This window comes from Nansenia antarctica (genome assembly GCF_963989245.1).
Source record: "Nansenia antarctica genome assembly, chromosome: 18".
NCBI lineage: Eukaryota > Metazoa > Chordata > Actinopteri > Argentiniformes > Microstomatidae > Nansenia > Nansenia antarctica.
Genome location: NC_137691.1, coordinates 3,278,142 through 3,288,169, shown reverse-complemented (window position 1 = coordinate 3,288,169; position 10,028 = coordinate 3,278,142).

Here is a 10,028-nt window from a genome sequence, read left to right as displayed (position 1 = left end):
AGACTAGGATGGACTAGACTAGGATGGACAAGACTAGGATGGACTAGACTAGGATGGACCTAGACTAGGATGGACCTAGACTAGGATGGACTAGACTAGGATGGACTAGACTAGGATGGACTAGACTAGGATGGACTAGACTAGGATGGACCTAGACTAGGATGGACCTAGACTAGGATGGACTAGACTAGGATGGACTAGACTAGGATGGACTAGACTAGGATGGACTAGACTAGGATGGACCTAGACTAGGATGGACTAGACTAGGATGGACTAGACTAGGATGGACTAGACTAGGATGGACCTAGACTAGGATGGACTAGACTAGGATGGACTAGACTAGGATGGACTAGACTAGGATGCCACATGAACAGAATATTTAGAACACATAGGGCCAGTTTCACAGACAAGGCTTAAGCCTAATCCTGGACTAAAAAGCATCTTCAATGGAGATTTTACATTGAAAGTGTGATTTAGTCCAGGACTAGGCTTAAGCCTTGTCTCTGAAACCGGCCCTTAATCTCCCTTTTATAATTAACCTTTTAATGAATAACTCAACGAAAGTTGACATTACTCCCCATGAGAGTAGCAAGCACTGCAGTGCACTCAGTACATTTAAGTGGTCGATAGAAATACAATTTAGTTTCAACACAATATGCTTTTTTTTTTATGTTGGAGAATTAAAATGCTTTTCATGGTCAAATATATTTATTACATTTCCATTTTTTCAATTGTGTTACCAAAAAATGCAACCGCCGCATTGTGTAATAACCTGCACAATATGTAATACATTTATTACATAATGTGCAGGTTATTACATAATGCAGTGTTATTACATATTGAAAGTGACTTTTTATTACATTTTGGGATTTTATTACATAATGTGCAGTTATTACATAATGAGGCTTAACAGGGCTCAATAGGGCTGCAGCTCCGTGTTAAAGAACGGTGGTCATTTTTCTTATATCAAATAAAAAAAAAGTTGTCTATTTTTTTATTTAATCTTTATTTACCCAGGTTAGTCTCATTGAGTTAACATCTGTCTCAAGAGAGATGTGGTCTTGGTCTGGTATTCAGTATTTGCAAATAATTTGCATATCATTTGCATATCATTTGCTTCCACAAAGTTTCAAATGTGAATTTTCAAAACGTAAGAAAATAGCAGTTTTCTATCCTGACGCAGATAGTGGCTTCAGATGGATTCAGATGAAGCAAATGGTTTCCAGACACGGCTGTTCAGTGGTCAGTACTGCTGTCCATCTCTCTGTCCATCTCCTGAAGCCAAACCCCCTCCCTAACTACACAGAGGCAGACCGTCAGTCCTAATGGGACGTCTGCTTGTTATATAAAATGTTAATGATTAGAAATGCTTCATGAGAATGTATGGATGACCTTTGACCCTGTGAAGAGGAGTTCTAAGCTTTGGTGTTATTCATTGATCCAATCAAGCAACACCATGTTTTCAGACTCACATAGGATGTGACTGTGTGACTTCATATCTTAGTATGAAGTTTGCAGGCAAAGCTCCATTAATGAAGACCTAAAAACAACACAATATATTCACCACTTTATTCATTTGTTTTTGTATAACAGCTTTCATTTGAGAAAAGAGAATTCAAGTTACATACAACACACAGACGTCAAACGTAAGTGTTATTCAAATACATGCAGTAATTAATGATCTTATTAAATTAAATAAGATCCCCCTTCATGGAAAACATCCAACTTACATTTAAATCTCACTTGTAATAATTGCATCTCTTGTACTGTAAATGTTTATAAAGAAATTAAATCCAAAACACAATAGGCCTACAAATACAAGTGTCTGAAACCTGAACCAATCAATAAAACAATGACATTGGGATCATTTAAATAATAATAATACAAAAAACCACAGTTGAATGTATTGTGTATGGAGACAGTGAATATAAAGCACATGGCAGTTAGTATCAAGTAATGTGAGTATGTATTCCAGATGTTACTAAAACTCTTAACGCTTAAGTTTGATCCAAGTTCAAAACCCTAAAAAATAAGCTGTCATAATGTACACTTTACTTTATGACATATGATGACAAAAAAAAATACATTTCCCCCCCCTTCTCTATGTCAAATTATATTTGTCAAAAACAGACGCAACTTTACAACTGCTGCAAATAAAAAGTAAATCTTGCCAACAATCTAATACCCAACAATCTAATACCCAACAATCTAATACCCAACTTGTGAACACCGCACATTATCCAGCAGTCAAAATCAAACAACTTAAAAGACAATAAATCATAGAGAAACTTCATGATTTCAATTCAACAAATCAAAATGGATTCCCCTGAGGCTCTGAGAGGACAAATAAGATCTGTATTTTATTGGGTTAGGGGTTGGGTTGGGTTAGGGTTAGGATTAGGCCAACACCAACCCTCAGGTGTTCACCCTAACCCTAACCAACAACCCTCAGGTGTTCACCCTAACCCTAACCAACAACAACCCTCAGGTGTTCACCCTAACCCTAACCAACAACAACCCTCAGGTGTTCACCCTAACCCTAACCAACAACAACCCTCAGGTGTTCACCCTAACCCTAACCAACAACCCTCAGGTGTTCACCCTAACCCTAACCAACAACCCTCAGGTGTTCACCCTAACCCTAACCAACAACCCTCAGGTGTTCACCCTAACCCTAACCAACAACCACCCTCAGGTGTTCACCCTAACCCTAACCAACAACAACCCTCAGGTGTTCACCCTAACCCTAACCAACAACAACCCTCAGGTGTTCACCCTAACCCTAACCAACAACAACCCTCAGGTGTTCACCCTAACCCTAACCAACCACCCTCAGGTGTTCACCCTAACCCTAACCAACCACCCTCAGGTGTTCACCCTAACCCTAACCAACCACCCTCAGGTGTTCACCCTAACCCTAACCAACCACCCTCAGGTGTTCACCCTAACCCTAACCAACCACCCTCAGGTGTTCACCCTAACCCTAACCAACCACCCTCAGGTGTTCACCCTAACCCTAACCCTAACCAACCACCCTCAGGTGTTCACCCTAACCCTAACCAACCACCCTCAGGTGTTCACCCTAACCCTAACCAACCACCCTCAGGTGTTCACCCTAACCCTAACCAACCACCCTCAGGTGTTCACCCTAAAGGATTGTGGCCTGCGGCCACCTGATCTAACATCTTTGCCTGTTCTTTCATATCCTCCAGGATCTGAATACGATCCCGATAGCCTGGTTCGGCCGTGTTCTCCTCAGCTTTAATGAGCATCTCAATGTACTGTGTGGGTGAGAGGGGGTCTGGCTTCAAGGCGATCTCTTTCAGCCTGTTGAGACAGTCTCATGACCTTTTCACCAGTTCATTCACCTCAGTCTGATGTTGTTTGTAGTGGTTTCGTAGCCCCTGTAGCACATCCTGAACAGAACACTTCTCCTGTGAGGCTTTCAGATACTTCTTCTTCAGGTCATTGAGAGTGCGCTTCTGTGTAGTTTCTACATACTCCCATGTGTACTTTTGATTGGCGTGCAATGTCCAGTCACACATCTTAGGGCATACTTTGCATTTTCCATCGCTTCCCATCGCACTACATTTGATCTTGTCGTCATCATTTCCATAGGAACAATCAGCATGACAAGTGAATGAACACACGGAGCAGTTAGTGATGAAGTCGACAGCTTTATGTTCTTGTACTGGCTTAGTGAATGGAACTTCTATTACAAAATTCTCATTTCTATTGATCTCAGCCTCATGAACTTTAAGCATCTCACCTTCCTGACGTATTTCTTCAAGTTTTGCCCGCCCCTGTTTAACCCGCCCCTGCAAACCTTCAACTACGATTTCAAGCGTCTTGCGCTCCTTGAGCACCTCTTTCGTCATAGTTAAGCTCTTGGTGGTCATTGTGGTCAAGGCAGAGAACAAAGTTTTCATGCTATTGACACCGATCTTCCAATACATTGTGTCGAAAGAAAATTCGTCATCGTTTTCTGCAAACAGAGCTGAGTTGTTGAATTTGAAGTGGACTGGCAGACCCTCGGGTGTCATAGGACAAGGTATTCCAGCTAACTTGATTCCCTCCAAAACAGGTGGCTTTTTGCTATCTGCGAATGTCACCAAAATCTGGATGTTCTCTGCTATATCTTTGCCAAAGATCGAGAGTATAGAGTCAAACACATATCTTTGGGTTGCTGTCAGTCGGACTTGAGAGGCTTGAACTACGAAGCAAACTGCGTCGATTACGCTGACGCCCTGTTCAGAGGAGAAGAGTTCTCTTATCTGCTCAGTGATCTCCCTATCTCTGGTTATTCCCCGAGTGTCGCCAAAACCGGGGGTGTCGATAATGGTGAGGGAGTGTGGGATTTTAAATCCCTCTTGATGGTTGATATTGTAAACAGTGACCGAGGACGTCTGGCTGTGTGCCTGTGATTTTGATTCATCCTCATTAACCAATTTGAATCTGAACCCATCTTCCCACTGAACACCAAGGATGTAGTTGATCATCCCGTTGATCAGAGTTGACTTTCCTGCTCCTGTTGCTCCGAGGAGCATAATGGTGCGATTAGGGCTTTGGTTTTCTTTTCTAAAACTGTAACGCCTACATCCAACTATGCCCATGGGGATCTCTTTCAGATCGACAGGATAAACAATGGGTGGGCCATGCTGTTCTCTCATCTGTTCTCTCATTTGTTCCATTACTTCAGCCCATGTGAGTTCTCTTTCAAAACGTCTTTCAATGTTAGACCAAAACCCTAACCCTTTAGCAAATGTCCATTCTCCTTTTTTGGCCATTTTATTCTGACCCTAATAGCTGCCAATGAAACCCTTTGCTAATTAATTGCAAGAAAAGTTGCAAGCACATATATTTGATTGTCAAGTGTTCTCAGAGTGCTGTTATCCACTGAACAGAACCATCTACTATCCCCTCCCCCACAGTCTCACAGTGTCTTCAGTAACAGCTCAGGAGCCGAGGACTTCCTGGATGAATCAGATGTTTCCTGTTGTTCTGCTGTCTCACATCTGGGATGTTTCAGAGCGCTTTGGGGTTGATGCTAAACCTGAAATGAAATACAAATATGTTATTTGTGATGAAATGCAATCTCAGCTATATATTTTTTTTTTTATACATAAAACAATACATATTTAGGTACTCTGCATTTCAGTGCTGAATGTGCCTTGGGCCAAAACTAAATGAGCCAGTTTGTTTCCAACTTAGAAACTTACTAAGTTTCAGATAGAAAACAGAAACTGAAAACAGAAACGGTCATTAATAAACACTATTAATAAATCAAATACATAATCAGTTGCCTCTGAACTGGCCAGAATAACAGCTGAATGTGAGTTAAGACCTAAAAACAACTCAGACTGAGATTCAGTTCATACCATTTGCACTCCATCATGAGGACACAAGACTAGCTTACAAGAAAAGGTAGGTTATCTATTTAATTGTGAATTGTTCATGCTGAGCGTGTGTGTGTGTGTGTGTGTGTGTGTGTGTGTGTGTGTGTGTGTGTGTGACAAGGCTACTTAGTGTCAAGTGCGTATGCGAGCCCTAACTTATGGATGACTTGTTGAATCACATGTTTTCTGAAAGACGCAGCCCACAACAAGTGTTAGTAGGCCCACCAGAGACCCACATGTATGTAACATGTATGTAACATGGGACCTTTAATCCATGAAAAGAGATCTAAGAGATGTACATTTCATTTTTACTTTCCACCAAGGCTAAGTCCTATGGGGCCATAGATGATGGAATATTATACTATATCTTTGTAAAACATAAATATTAGTTTGCCTCCATAAGTTGTTATGTTTCTAAATGACACACACCACTGATAGTTGTGTTTATGTTCCCTGGGTGTAAATCAGTTGGAAACAATCAAGTATTTTAAGAACAGGAGTGTTTTTAGTCTCATCAATGATGATGGTACAAATACAATGCAATTGCATTGCAGTGCTTATCTGCATAGAGGCTATATCTGTTTAAATACCAGCCTACATGTTGCTCAGAGTACAACAGTCTCACATATTCCTTACACCCCCACCACCCCTGTCAGTTTGGTACTTACAAATGTTCTGTTCTCACGCACAAGAAGCTGAATTGAAGTGATGAATGATGATGCTGGAGGTATGCAGTGAAATGTCCAACTGAAATCAAATGTAAGAGAATTCAATCAATGTTTGTAAAGCAATGAACACATAGCACCAAGGGGACAGGTCATGAACAAATTATACATCAAATAATGTTGTGTTGTTACTTACAAGTGCTCTGTCCCTGAGAAAGTTCAGCTGTTGAGCTAGGGAAGTATGCAGGGAACTGGAAATGAAATAACATATTCATTAATTTCGATCAAAGGCTGTATATCCATTAACATGCTTTACAACGGACAGGGTCAATGATAGTAAAGCGGTTTAACACACGTGTTGTGTGTATTACTGTGAAGGAGATGTTGGTAGAAAACGAAGGCTGGTTCTGAGAAGGGAACTGCTTTATAGCAGCTTTCTGATAGGCCACACTGCTCTCTTACCTAATCTGATAGGCCACACCCCTCTCTTACCTCATCTGATAGGCCACACCCCTCTCTTACCTCATCTGGTCAAACTAGCACATCTTTGCATCCTATAGACTTGCACTGGAGAGAAAAGTGGCCAGTACCAGGGTAATAAGGCCAGTACCAGGGTAATAAGGCCAGTACCAGGGTAATAAGGGGTTTATTACTAGATTAGATTTAGATTCAAGCTTTTTGTCATTGCAGAGTAACAACAAAATGTATGTTTTGCTCTAGGCACAGGGTCAGCCATAGTCAGCGCCCCTGGAGCAATTAGGGGTTAAGTGCCTTGCTCAGGGGCACAACAGCAGTGGGAGGCTGAGCTGCAACAAGCTGCAATGTTTGCAGGAAAAGGGCTATACAAATAAAACGTTATTATTATTATTATTATTATGTTTTGTCATTTAATGCTGACATACAGAATTCATACTGTAAGCTACTTCTACTGCAAAGTCTTCAGTCTTGCTAAGGGTGCTTTCAGGGTCAGTCAGGATATCCAAGTCAGCACTATTCCAAGCAAGCCATTTAAATGTACAGCCGATCAGGCCATTTCTAGGAAATCTCTAGAATCTCTCTATCTTTATTGAACATAAAACATCTGCGTGAATGACCTTCCATCCTCATATTCACTTGTCTATACAGGACAGTCTTAGGCTGTTTTTTAAAAGCTGATTTAATACACACCTACACCCTACTGCTTTAATACACACCTACACCCTACTGCTTTAATACACACCTACACCCTACTGCTTTAATACACACCTACACCCTACTGCTTTAATACACACCTACACCCTACTGATTTAATACACACCTACACCCTACTGCTTTAATACACACCTACACCCTACTGCTTTAATACACACCTACACCCTACTGCTTTAACCATGATGTTGACCCCCTCTCTGTGTGTGTGTGTGTGTGTGTGTGTGTGTGTGTGTGTGTGTGTGTGTGTGTGTGTGTGTGTGTGTGTGTGTGTGTGTGTGTGTGTGTGTGTGTGTGTGTGTGGTGTTTACCAGTAGCGCTATCGTGCCCTCCCTCTCTCAACTTCCTTGAGTCATATAATAATAATAATAATAATAATAATAATAATAATGACTTTTTATTTGTATAGTGCTTTTCCGGCAAACATTGCAGCTCAAAGTACTCCAATCATTATATAATCATAATTTAATTAGTTAGTCATTTAAAGGCAATATTAAAAAGATGGGTTTTTAGTCTTGACTTGAACTTATTTGCTGAGGTTGTATCCCTAATGTAAACTGGCAGTGAGACACAATCTGGGTGTATAAAATGAGAATGCAGCCTCACCAAATCTCTTCTTTTGTCCATGTGGTACACAGAGAAAGACAGCGTCAGAAGAGAGCTCTATTGGGCTGATATGCTCGCAAAAGGTCTTTCAGATATTCTGGTGCTGTGCCAGTGAGAGCGTTATAAACAAGCAGAATTATCTTGAAATCTATTCTGAACAGGAAGCCAGTGTAGAGTTTCTAAAATAGGAGTTATATGAGCTCGTCTGCTTGTTTTGGTTAAAACTCTCGCTGCTGCATTTTGGACTAATTGCAGCTGGCCAATAGCTTTCTTCAGAAGACCAGAAAGGAGACTGTTACAATAGTCCAAACGGGTAATAACAAAAGCATGCTTGTCAGAGAACATTTCTAACTTTTGCAATATTCGGTAGATGATATAAAGCATTTCTAGTGATAGATTTGATGTGAGGCTCAAAGCTTAAGTCAGAATCTATAATCACACCTAGATTCTTAGCTTCATGTTTGCAGTTTGAAAGCAAGGTTCCCATTGTAATCGACAATTTGTCTTTTTGTGGTTTTGGTCCAATGACAAGAATCTCAGTTTTGTCCTGATTTAGTTGTAGAAAATGTTTGGACATCCACAGTTGTTTATACAACAGTTAGTTCCGACCAAGTAATTTGATTGGACAAGAGGCATTCCATGAGTTACGATATATAGTATAACAGCACTGGGACTTTTAACTATATGTAGCACTCCGCCGCACAGGTGTTAAATTACCGTTAATTAGACTACATTGTTACTAAGAAGACATTAGCCAATCAGCGCGCAAAGCAAAACTCTCCGTTTTTAAATCCTCAATTTTGGCCGCCATTGGCGAGAAAGTAACCATATATATTCACAAAATGTATCCGGTTTATCAAAATAACCCGTTTATATATCTGATCTGACGTTTTTTTCCCCACTTCTGTGGGAAACTTCGCTAGTTGAACAGTCCCGTTGAGGAACTATTTTTTCTTGACGGAGCCAAAATAAATGATTAAATAAACAAACAAATCATAATCTGTTGTCACTTATTACTGTTAACTGTTAACTGTTAACAGCCGTGCTGATATTCAGTATAACACACTCCCTCTCGTGTGATATTGCTTAAATATTTTGTAATTATTAAAAATTATTATGAAGGTGTGAGCCACCTGTGTGTCTGTCTCCTGGGGGACGGTGTGTGTGCGTGTGTGTGTGTGTGTGTGTGTGTGTGTGTGTGTGAGCCCCACTTGTGTGTCTATCTCCTGGGGGATGGTGTGTGTGTGTGTGTGTGTGTGTGTGTGTGACCCACCTGTGTGTCTGTCTCCGTGACCCAGGGGTGGGGGGGGCCCAGACAGACAGATAGGGGGGAGGTGGGGAGAGAAGGAGAGAGAGAGAGATGGGGGAGTGGAGAGAGTGAGAGAGAGAGAGACATATATATATATATATATATATATATATATATATATATATATATAGAGAGAGAGAGAGAGAGAGAGAGAGAGAGAGAGAGAGAGAGAGAGAGATGGGGGAGGCTCAGAAAGGCTTCAAACACCATTGTAATCGTGTCAGTTCTTGTAAATTAGCCTGCACCATCATTGCATAGCCTATATACTTACTATTACTATATTTTAGATGAGATTTTAGATTAGATTCAGACAACGAAATGCAATAAAAAAGTGTGTCTGAAGAGGGATTCGAACCACCGTCTTAAAAAGACGAATAAATACCACGGCAGCGGTCGATACCACTAGGCCATCGTGACGATAAGAAGATTTTAGTCTGCTGCTGATATCACGACAGTAGTAAATATTCATTTATTAAAATATGAACATATAACAATAACTAGGGCTAGTATGACCTACGCATTTAATCGGTCAGCAATTTCTTGCCAAACCATTTCCCTCGCCTTGTTAATTGCGGCAGTATTGCACTATTTTACATCTTATTTTTCTGTCTTCATAAAGATAAATAATTCGGAATGCTGCGCAAATGTAGGACCCCTGCAGAGTGGAGTATCTTCATTTCGACAGATCGACTCTTCGGGGCTCTTTATGTCTGCGTGCATGCGCCCATATCGAAGATTTGTAAGCCGGTCTTCTGTGAACACTGATGACACAAGCCTGATCCAATCCCGAGTTGCCTGATCGCCTGATTTATTTCAATCGCCGATATACTAATACACTTTAGTGGAACGGCCCCCTGGTGAAGC